Source organism: Dasypus novemcinctus, chromosome 1 (genome assembly GCF_030445035.2).
Source record: "Dasypus novemcinctus isolate mDasNov1 chromosome 1, mDasNov1.1.hap2, whole genome shotgun sequence".
NCBI classification, from domain to species: Eukaryota; Metazoa; Chordata; class Mammalia; order Cingulata; family Dasypodidae; genus Dasypus; species Dasypus novemcinctus.
The window spans coordinates 127,918,692-127,928,435 of NC_080673.1; positions in this window are offsets into that span (position 1 = coordinate 127,918,692).

A 9,744-nucleotide genomic window follows, 5' to 3' on the forward strand; every position below is an offset into this window, starting at 1 on the left:
TGGTCGTGGTGTATAATTCGTTTAATGTGTTGTTGAATACGATTAGCAAGTATTTTGTTAAGTATTTTTGCGTCTAGGTTCATTAGAGAAATTGGTCTGTAATTTTCCTTTCTTGTGGTGTCTTTGTTTGGCTTTGGTACTAGGGTAATGTTGGCATCATAGAAGGAGTTCAGCAATAAATGCTCATTCTGCCAGAGTGGGTGACACCATGGGGTAAAATCCCAAGTAGTGAGAGTGGGGGTGGACCCACATCCTGGGGAGGACTAGGCAATGTTCCTTCTGTTTCGATTTTTTGGAATAGTTTCAGCAGGATTGGTGTTAGTTCTTTCCGGAATGTTTTGTAGAATTCACCTGTGAAGCCGTCTGGCCCTGGGCTCTTCTTAGTTCGGAGGTTTTTAATGACAGATTCTATCTCTTTACTTGTGATTGGTTTGTTGAGATCATCAGTTTCTTCTTCCGTCAATATGGGCTGCTTCTGTGTTTCTAGGAATTTGTCCATTTCCTCTGAATTGTCATTTTTGTTGGGATATAGTTTTTCAAAGTATCCTCTTATGATAGTCTTTATTTCTGTGGGGTCAGTGGTGATATCTCCTTTCTCATTTCTTATTTTGTGTATTTGCATCTTCTCTCTTTTTTTCTTTGTTAGTCTAGCTAAGGGTGTATCTTCTCAAAGAACCAGCTCTTGGTTTTGTTTATCTTTTCAAGTGCTTTCTTATTTTCTATTACATTAAGTTCTGCTCTTATCTTTGTTATTTCCTTCCTTCTTCTTCCTATTGGATTACTTTGTTGTTGTTTTTCTAATTCCTCCAAATGTGCAGTTAGTTCTTCAATTTTTGCTGTTTCTTCTTTTTTGATATATGAATTTATGGCTATAAATTTCCCTCTCAGTACTGCTTTTGCTGCATCCCATAAATTTTGGTATGTTGTGTTATCATTATCATCTGTTTCAAGGTTGTCATTGATTTCTTTTGAGATTTCCTCTTTGACCCACTGTTTTTCTAAGAGTGTGCTGTATTCCATTTTACTAGTAAGGGATCCTGACATTATATTGGGCTTCACTTTTCAGGAAGTTTTGGATCATAGAGTGGTTCAACAATGGCAGTGGAGGAATATTGGTATGGGATGTTATTGACAGGCAATATATGGTTGACAGGGAGTTATACAGGGCATATGTCCAGGGTGCATGGTAATGTTTGGATATACTCATAGTGGCAACAATTAAAAGCAACACCTGGGGGGCTACTGGGTTCCTGGCCGGGGGTGCTCTGTCGTGGTCCCTAGGGGAGCAGCGGCAAGGACCAGGTGCAACGGTAAGGACCAGGTGCAACGGTAAGGACCAGGAAGGAATGAGGGTCCAACAGTGAGCCCCTGATACTAATGACTATGCTTGTGAGCCTATACACCTGAAATAAGAACAAGGCCTAGAGAAGCACTGTGCCTAGGAGTTTCCTCCTGACAGCCTTCATGTTACTCAAATGTGGCCAGTCTCGAAGCCAAACTCAGCATGTAAATGCAATGGATTCCCCCCAGTGTGGGACATGACACCCGGGGATGAGCCTCCCTGGCACCAAGGGATCACTACCAAGTACCAGCTGATGATGCAACTAGAAAATGACCTTGAATTAAAGGTTCAACGTGGACCAGCAGAATATCCCTGTCTACATATAATAACAGGAGTTTAAAATGCTGTTTGACCTAATGTAAGGGGGAAATGGAAAGGAGAAATGAGTTTATATGGCTACGAGTCTCTAAAAAAGAGTCTGGAGGTTGTCAGAAGGATTGCCCTTATGCACACCTGAGCAGAGTCTCAGAGACAGATAAAGTAGATACAACCCCAGGTATTGGTTCTTTTGAGGGCTAAAGAGACTCACAGGTTCTATGGTCATGGCAGATGGGGTTCACTGCCATGTCAGTTGGCCCTTCTTTGGAGCTGGTGTTTCTGTGTGATGGAGATGGACACAGATGGGATCTCTTTTCACAAGACTTTCATGCTACTTTACTGGAATTGTAGTTGGTGCTGGGGTTTAAGATATATCTAGGGGATTTGAATCTCTGGGCTGACAATATGATAGCCAGGCCCTGAACCTCAACAGACCTCAACTCCTACACTCTGATTTATTGGACTTACCCCACTCAGCTAACATGGAGTTGAAGAATGTCAACCACCACACCATGGAGCCTAGTGTGCCTGCAACTGAAAGCAGGAGGATTGCATCCAGTATCCATGTGGAATCTAAGCCTCCTCTTGACATAGAGGTGCAATGGACACAACCAATCCAAGGTCCACAGAGAAAATGTGGCATTGGTGTGGGAAAAGTGGCCATGGTGGCTGCTGGGTGTGGGGAATGGGAGGAAGAGATGAGATGCGGAGGCGTTTTCGGGACTTGGAGTTGTCCTGGGTGGTGCTTCAGGGACAATTAACGGACATTGTAGAGCCTCCCAGGGCCCACTGGATGGAACGTGGGAGAGTATGGGCTATGATGTGGACCATTGACCATGAGGCGCAGCGATGCCCAGAGATATACTTACCAAATGCAATGGATGTGTCATGATGATGGGAGAGAGTGTTGCTGTGGGGGGAGTGGGGGGTGGGGGTTGTGGGGTTGAATAGAACCTCATATTTTTTGAATGTAATATTTTTTAAAAATGAATAAAAAAATTTAAAAAAAAATAGATGTAAAAAGAGTTTATATAGATACACATAAAGCCCCAGTGGGAATAGGAGACCTTGGATTATTAATAAAGATTTTTACTGCCATTTTTGTATAAACTGTGGTCTTATAACCATGTTTTTGGTGACTCCTGTTTCCCATGGGTTTAATATTCCCAGCCAGCAAAGTTGCATAGGCTGGTACCATCTCCAAATGACCTCATTTTACCAGTTTGTATGGTTTGCAGCATAAGAAATAGCAGATTATTATTACTTTCCCTTTTGGGCTGTAGGGCTACTGGCCCTTTAACTGTATTCACAATGCTTGCATCAGTCTGCTATTAGCATTTCAGTTGAAGCAGGGACTACCACCTGAGTTGCTGAATTTAAATGAGTTAAGGTTGGATACAGTTTCTTAGTCCATTGTTGTAAAGATCCCTTATTGCTTTTTATTTGTTGCTTTAAAAGGCATTCATCATTTTCATAAGACATCACCAGTGGGATTGTAAGGCAGATGGAAAGTTTAAACAATATCCTGGTTCATATCGCAAGACTGTGTGAGGTGACCAGTAAATGAAGTTTCTTTATTACTGTTAATTTGGGTTGGCACCTTATATAGGGCACTTACTTTTTTTAGGCAATGAATAGTAGCTTGCTGATTACAAGAGTCCCATAGCAGTGTCTGTGGTGGTGAAAGCTTATCTTGTGGAGGTAACCAATGTAATTCACTTGCCATAGTGGAGTCTGTGCTTGGCCAATATATCCCATCTTCTGAGGTAACTGTCACAGTTATTGATGTAATCCACTTGCCATCATGCTATTTGAGTCTGTGCTCAGTGAGGTAATTGTTGCAGTTATCAAAATGAACATGATGTTCACATGTGGGTGATAGCCACAAGCTATTGGCAAGAAACAGGTACCTGGAACTGCTGCTACGGGCTCTTGTAGCCACAATGTTTGCTTTTCCTGTTGAGCTATTCTGCTGCTTCTTGGGCTTCATTCGTATTTTTTAGATATTCATGAGAGCATCTGCTTCACCATTCCCAAGAGGGGTGTTAAGGAGTGGGCAGGAATGGGATAGACAGTTACCTGTCATTCCTGGTAAGTGTCCCAGATGTTCTTCCACAGATCTCTCCCCCACAGAGGGCAGCCCATGACAGTCCATTGTTCCTGTCTTGTTTCTAGTATCTGCAAATTCAGCTCTGGATAGGGATGGCAGTTTTTAGTGACCAGACACTATTGGATTAAGTCCTCTACTTGCAACAGGGCATGGTATGTTGTACATACTTGCTTTTCTAAGGGGTTATATCATAATTTGGTCCCTTTCCACAATTGAGACTAAAACCCAAGAGGTATTTGTTTAGAATGTTAACTTTGCCATAAACCCCACCCAAAGCTAATACTGGTGCTGGCTACATCAAATTTAAGGAGTAAGTTGGGGATCAACTCTCTTCCCCCCTTTACTGCTTGAGTGTGTGCTATTGCTTTTTGCTTTTTTTTTTTTCAAAGCAGCCTGCTGGGGGTCCTCCCATTCCCAACACAACCTTTCCTGATGAACGCATACAATGGTTTTAATATTTGAGCTAAATGAAGGAAGAAGGGTTTCCAGTACCCTCAACAACCCCAGAAAGTGCATTAATTGTTTTGGAGTTTCAGGACACAATAAGATTAAAGTACAAAAAGATATTTTGGTAAAACCAACTCCCAGCTTTGTATACTAACATGATAACTTATTTAATTTTAGGCTATTTGAATACTGCTCTTCTACTAATTCCTGTTAATTTAATATTACCATCTGGAGGTATGAAAATATGAACTGAACTGACAAATACAGAAAAATTAAGACTCAACAGAAACATAAAGCTTACTAATTTGACACATAATTCTTGCTACATCAGTATGACTGTTTCCAAACTTTCTATCATTTCACATCTTTTTATTTTTTTATTTTTTTAAAGATACTTAGATTACATAAATGTTAGATAAAAATACACCACACTAATTAAAGAAGATGTCAGTGTAGGAGGAGTGGGGGGTGTGGGGAGTGGGGTATATGGGTCACTCTTACATTTTTTATTGTAACATTTTAGGTAATTTATGTATCTTTTTAAAAAAGATAATAAAAAATAAATAAAACATAATAAAGGAAAAAAAATAGGGGATTCCCATATGCCCATTCCCCGTATCTCCCACATTTTCCCACTTTAACAACATCCTTCATTAGTGAGGTATTCATTCCAAATGATGAACCCATTTTAGAGCATTGGCACTAAGCATGGGTTAAAGTTTACATTGTGGTTTACACTCTTTCCCACCCAATTCTGTAGGTTATGGCGTGATATATAATGGCCTGTATCTGTCATTGCAGTGTCATTCAGGATAATTCCCAAGTCCCAAAAATGCCCCCGTATTACACCTATTTTTCCCTCTCCCTGCCCTTGGAACCTCCAGTGGCCACTGCCTCTATATCAATGATATAATTTCTTCCATTGCTAGAATCACAATAAGTCTTCAGTAGAATACCAATAAGTCTACTTTAGTCCATAGTTAATTCCTCAATCCTGAGAATTCTGGGATGGTGATGCCCAGACTACTTCTAACTGAGAGGGGGCTGCAATCCTATAGGGCCAATGGATGGGACTCTCTTGCTTGCAGGTATAGCCTCTCTCAGTTCTTTGATGTGGTAATTATCCATAATCATCTTGTTAATTGTTTTGGGTGAGACAAATGAACTGGAGAGTAGGTGTTGCAAGTCCATTGAGATTCAGGGCACATCTTTGATTTTTACTACTTTTAAGATCTTTGGCCAGGGCTAAAGAGGATACACACAGCATCAACCCACAACTTTTTTAGTTTCTTTATCTTACAAAACTCAAAGATTTGAACCTATGGGACATTTTGCCCATTTTTCTTGCCATTTACAAAACAAGTTTATTGCAATATAGTGTTAAATTTTAAAGACCCATTTTCTGACTCTCTGTCAATCTGTATCTAGGTCAAGCTTCATTACAAAAAAAATAATCAATTTACATTCTGTAATCCATATCCCCCAAATTTAGACCAGTTTTTCAGAATGCATCCTAGTGGCAAACACTCAGGTACTGACATCTTATTCCCCATGGTGGCAAAAAGAAAGGGAAAGGGAAGTGGATGTGGCTCAAGTGATAGGGCCTCTGCCTACCATATGCGAGGACCCAGGTTTGATCCCTGGGGCTTCCTAGTGAAAAAGAAGAGAAAGTGTGCCCGTGTGGCAAGCCAGTGCCTGCATGGCAAGCCGAGTCCCTGCCCAATGAGCTGAGTGCCCATGTGAGTGCCTGTGCAGTGAGCTGAGTGCCTGTGTGGTGAACCAGTGCCCCACACAAGTGAGTCACGCAGTCAGGTGATAATGCAACAAAAGAGAGATAAAGGGGAGAGTCAAGGTGAAGTGCAGCAGAGACCAGGAACTGAGGTGGCACAATTGACAGGGAAACTCTCTCCACATCAGAGGTCTCCAGGATTGACTCCTGGTGAATCCTAGAGGTGAAAGATGAGAAGATAAAATGAGAAACAGGTACAGAGGATCACACAGTGAATGGACACACCAAAAACAGTAGGGCAGGGGTGGGGGAGGGGAAGAAAAAATATAAAAGAAAGGGAGAGAGGGGAAAGAAAACAAAGGCACAAAAGGCAGCAGGGAGCCCCAAGCCTCAGCAGAGTGGCAACTCCTACTCTCTGGTTCATTGGTCTTACCCAGGTCAGTTAATAGGGAGGTGAAGAGGATCAACCACCACACCAGGGAATCAAGAGTGCCTACAACTGTAAGCAGAGGAATTGCATCCATCATCCATGTGGAATCTAAGCCCCCTTTTGATCTACAGGTGGAGAGGACACCACCATCCCAGGGTCCACAGAATGGAGGAATAAAATATGGACTAGAGTGGACTTACTGATATTCCACTATAAAACTATTGTGATGAGAAATAGAAGAAATTTTAACATCGAGGTGGAGAAAGTGGCCACAGTAGTTGCTGAAGGCAGGGAGAGGGTAGAAGAGATGTGATGTGGGGGCATTTCTGGGATTTTGAGTTGTCCTTAATGATATTGCAGGGTCAGATGCTGGACTTTATATATCCTGCCATAACCCACTGAATGGACTGGGGGAGAGTGTGAACTACAGGATAAACTATTATCTGTGTAGTGCAGCAGTGCCCCAAAATGTATTCACTGAGTGGGATGAGTGTGCCACAATGATGACAGAGGTTGTTGGTGTGAGAGGAGTGGGGGGGGGGGGTGTTATATAGGAACCTCTTATATTTTTAATGTAACTTTTTTTGTGATGTATATATCTTCAAAAAAAAATACAATTTACAAAAATGATGTGGTGGGGGATGGGGAGTGGGTTATATGGGAATCTTTTATGTTTTTTGTTTTTTTTATGTTTTAAATGTAAAATGCCTTGTGATCTATTAACCTTAATTTTTAAAAAAGGCAGCAGGTTTCCTCTTTAAGGGAAATAAGGAGTGGAACTCAAACCCACAAAGCCACACCTGCTGTAGCCAAACCTCCACTACCTTAGTGAAGGCAAACCATATGCACAAAAGGCAGCAGGATTCCCTTTAAGGGAATGAAGGCATGGGACTCAGACCCATGAGGCCTCACCCACCCCAACTAAACCTTCACTACTTTGGCAAAGATGACCCAAATGCTAAATAGTGGTTAACCAAAAACAAAACCAAAATAATAAATAAAGGAATGAACTTGCCCACCAAGGGAAGGAGACAAACCAATATTTGTTTTCATCCCTTCACAGTTGCCAATTGTTAGGCCCCAAAGCTGGGCTTTTGGGGATAACCAGAGAAGTAGAGGAAAAAAACTTCAACATGAGAGTTAGGTAGAACTATAGTTGATAGTAATATTTTGATGATGCTCTAGCATAGTTTGTAACAAATATTTCACACCAATGCAAAGAGTTGGTGGAGGGATGATGTATGAGACCCCTGTGTGATGTTATGTATGTTTATTTTGTAAGTTTGCAATCTTTACTATACACTTATTGTTCATGTGTGTTCATGTATGAATGATATACTTGAATAAAAATAAAAAATAAAAAAATTATATGATTAGTATGTTCAGGAAATCATGCTTGCACATGCATTGCATGATCAAAAAAGGGATAGAAAACTCCACCGTGGGATAAGAATTTTACTATGTCAATTAAGGAAGTTTAAGTGAGAACAGCCAGGAGCTTCTTCTGTGCAGGTCTGGCTAACTGGTTGAAGCTGGATTTCATATTTCATTGCTCCAGGATTTTCTTGACCATAAGAAATGAAATCTGGCACCAAGAGAGGGTTGCATCTCATTACCATCTAATTTACATGTTATTCTTTCATTTGTATCCTGGAAACAGGGAGAGAAAAGGGAACAAACAAGTTATTTTCAGGTATTCAGTCATTTCACCCTACATCCATCAAAAGAATCAAAGAAAACCTAAATAAATAGAAGAATATTCCATATTCATGGATTGAAAGACCAAATATCATTAAAATATCTATCCTACCTAATTGATTTAAAGCTATCCCAATAAAAATTACAACACCTTTTTTACTGAATTAGAAAAGCCAATTATGAAATATATTTGTAATGGCAAGGGGGCTCGAATAGCCAAAAGCATATTGAAAAAGAAAATGAAATTGGAGGAAATATGCTACCTGCCTTTAAAGCATACTACACAGCTACAGTGGCCAAAACTAGATGATTTTGGCATAAGGATAGACATACTGACCCATGGAATGAATGGAAATGAATGAGAGTTCTGATATAAACCTGTGGATATCCATATTCAAAAGAATGAGAGATGATCTCCATCTCATGCTGTATACAAAAATTAACTCAAGATAGATCAAAGACCTAAATATAAGAGCCTAGACCATAAAGCTCCTAGAAGATACATAGAAAAGTATCTATAATATCTTGTAGTAGGAAATGGTTTCATAAACTTTATACCCAAAGGACAAGCAACAAGAGAAAACAAAGGATAAATGGGACCTCCTCAAAATTAATAACTTTTGCTCTTCAAAGGAGTTTGTCAAAAAGTGAAAAGGCAATCTACTCAATGGGAGAAAATATTTGGGAACCACTTATCTGATAAGGATCTAATATCCAGCATATAAAAAGAAATCTTACATCTCAAAAATAAAAAGACACCTATTTTAAAAATGGATGATAGATTTGAATAGACACTTTTCCAAAGAGAAAATACAAGTGGTTTTACAGTACATGAAAAAGTGCTCAACACTAGCTATTAGGGAAATGCAAATCAAACTACAATAAGATACCATCTTACACCTATTAGACTGGCTGCTATTTAAAAACAGAAAACTACAAGTGTTGGAGAGGACATAGAAAAATAGGAACATTCATCTACTGCTGGTGGGAATGTACAATTGTGCAGTCATTGTTAAGGATGGTTTGGTGGTTTCTCAGGAAGCTAACTATAGAATTGTCATATGATCCAGCAATCCCACTATTAGGTATACACCCAGAAGAATTAAAAGGAGGGACATGAACAGATATATGCACACCAATGTTCATAGTGGTGTTATTCACTCTTGCCAAAAATAGGAAGCAAAGCAAGTGTCTGTCAGTGGATGAATGAATAAACATAATGTGGTATAAACATACAATGGAATATTACTCAGCAATAAGAAAGAATAATTAGAAAACTGTATAGTCTAAAATATAAACCATAATGTAAACCAAAATGGAACCATGTTTGAAAGCTATGTTTCAATATCTGTACATCAGCTGCAGCAAATATAATAGGAACATGTAAAAAGATCATTGCTGGGAAGGGACAAAGTGTTTGATGTTGTATATGTGGGAGTACCCTATATTGTATATGTGAATTACTGTGATCTAAAACTTTTGTGAAGACAAACTTAATAAATAGAAAGAAAAAAAAGGCTGTAGACACTGAGGAAGAAATGAAAGAAATTGCCTTGCCACTATACATACAGGGCAACACCTAACACCTATTGCAGGAATGAAAGGCAAAACATCAAAAACAAAGCTTTTTCATTTTTTCATTTTTTGATACCCCAATTTATTTTTCTTTA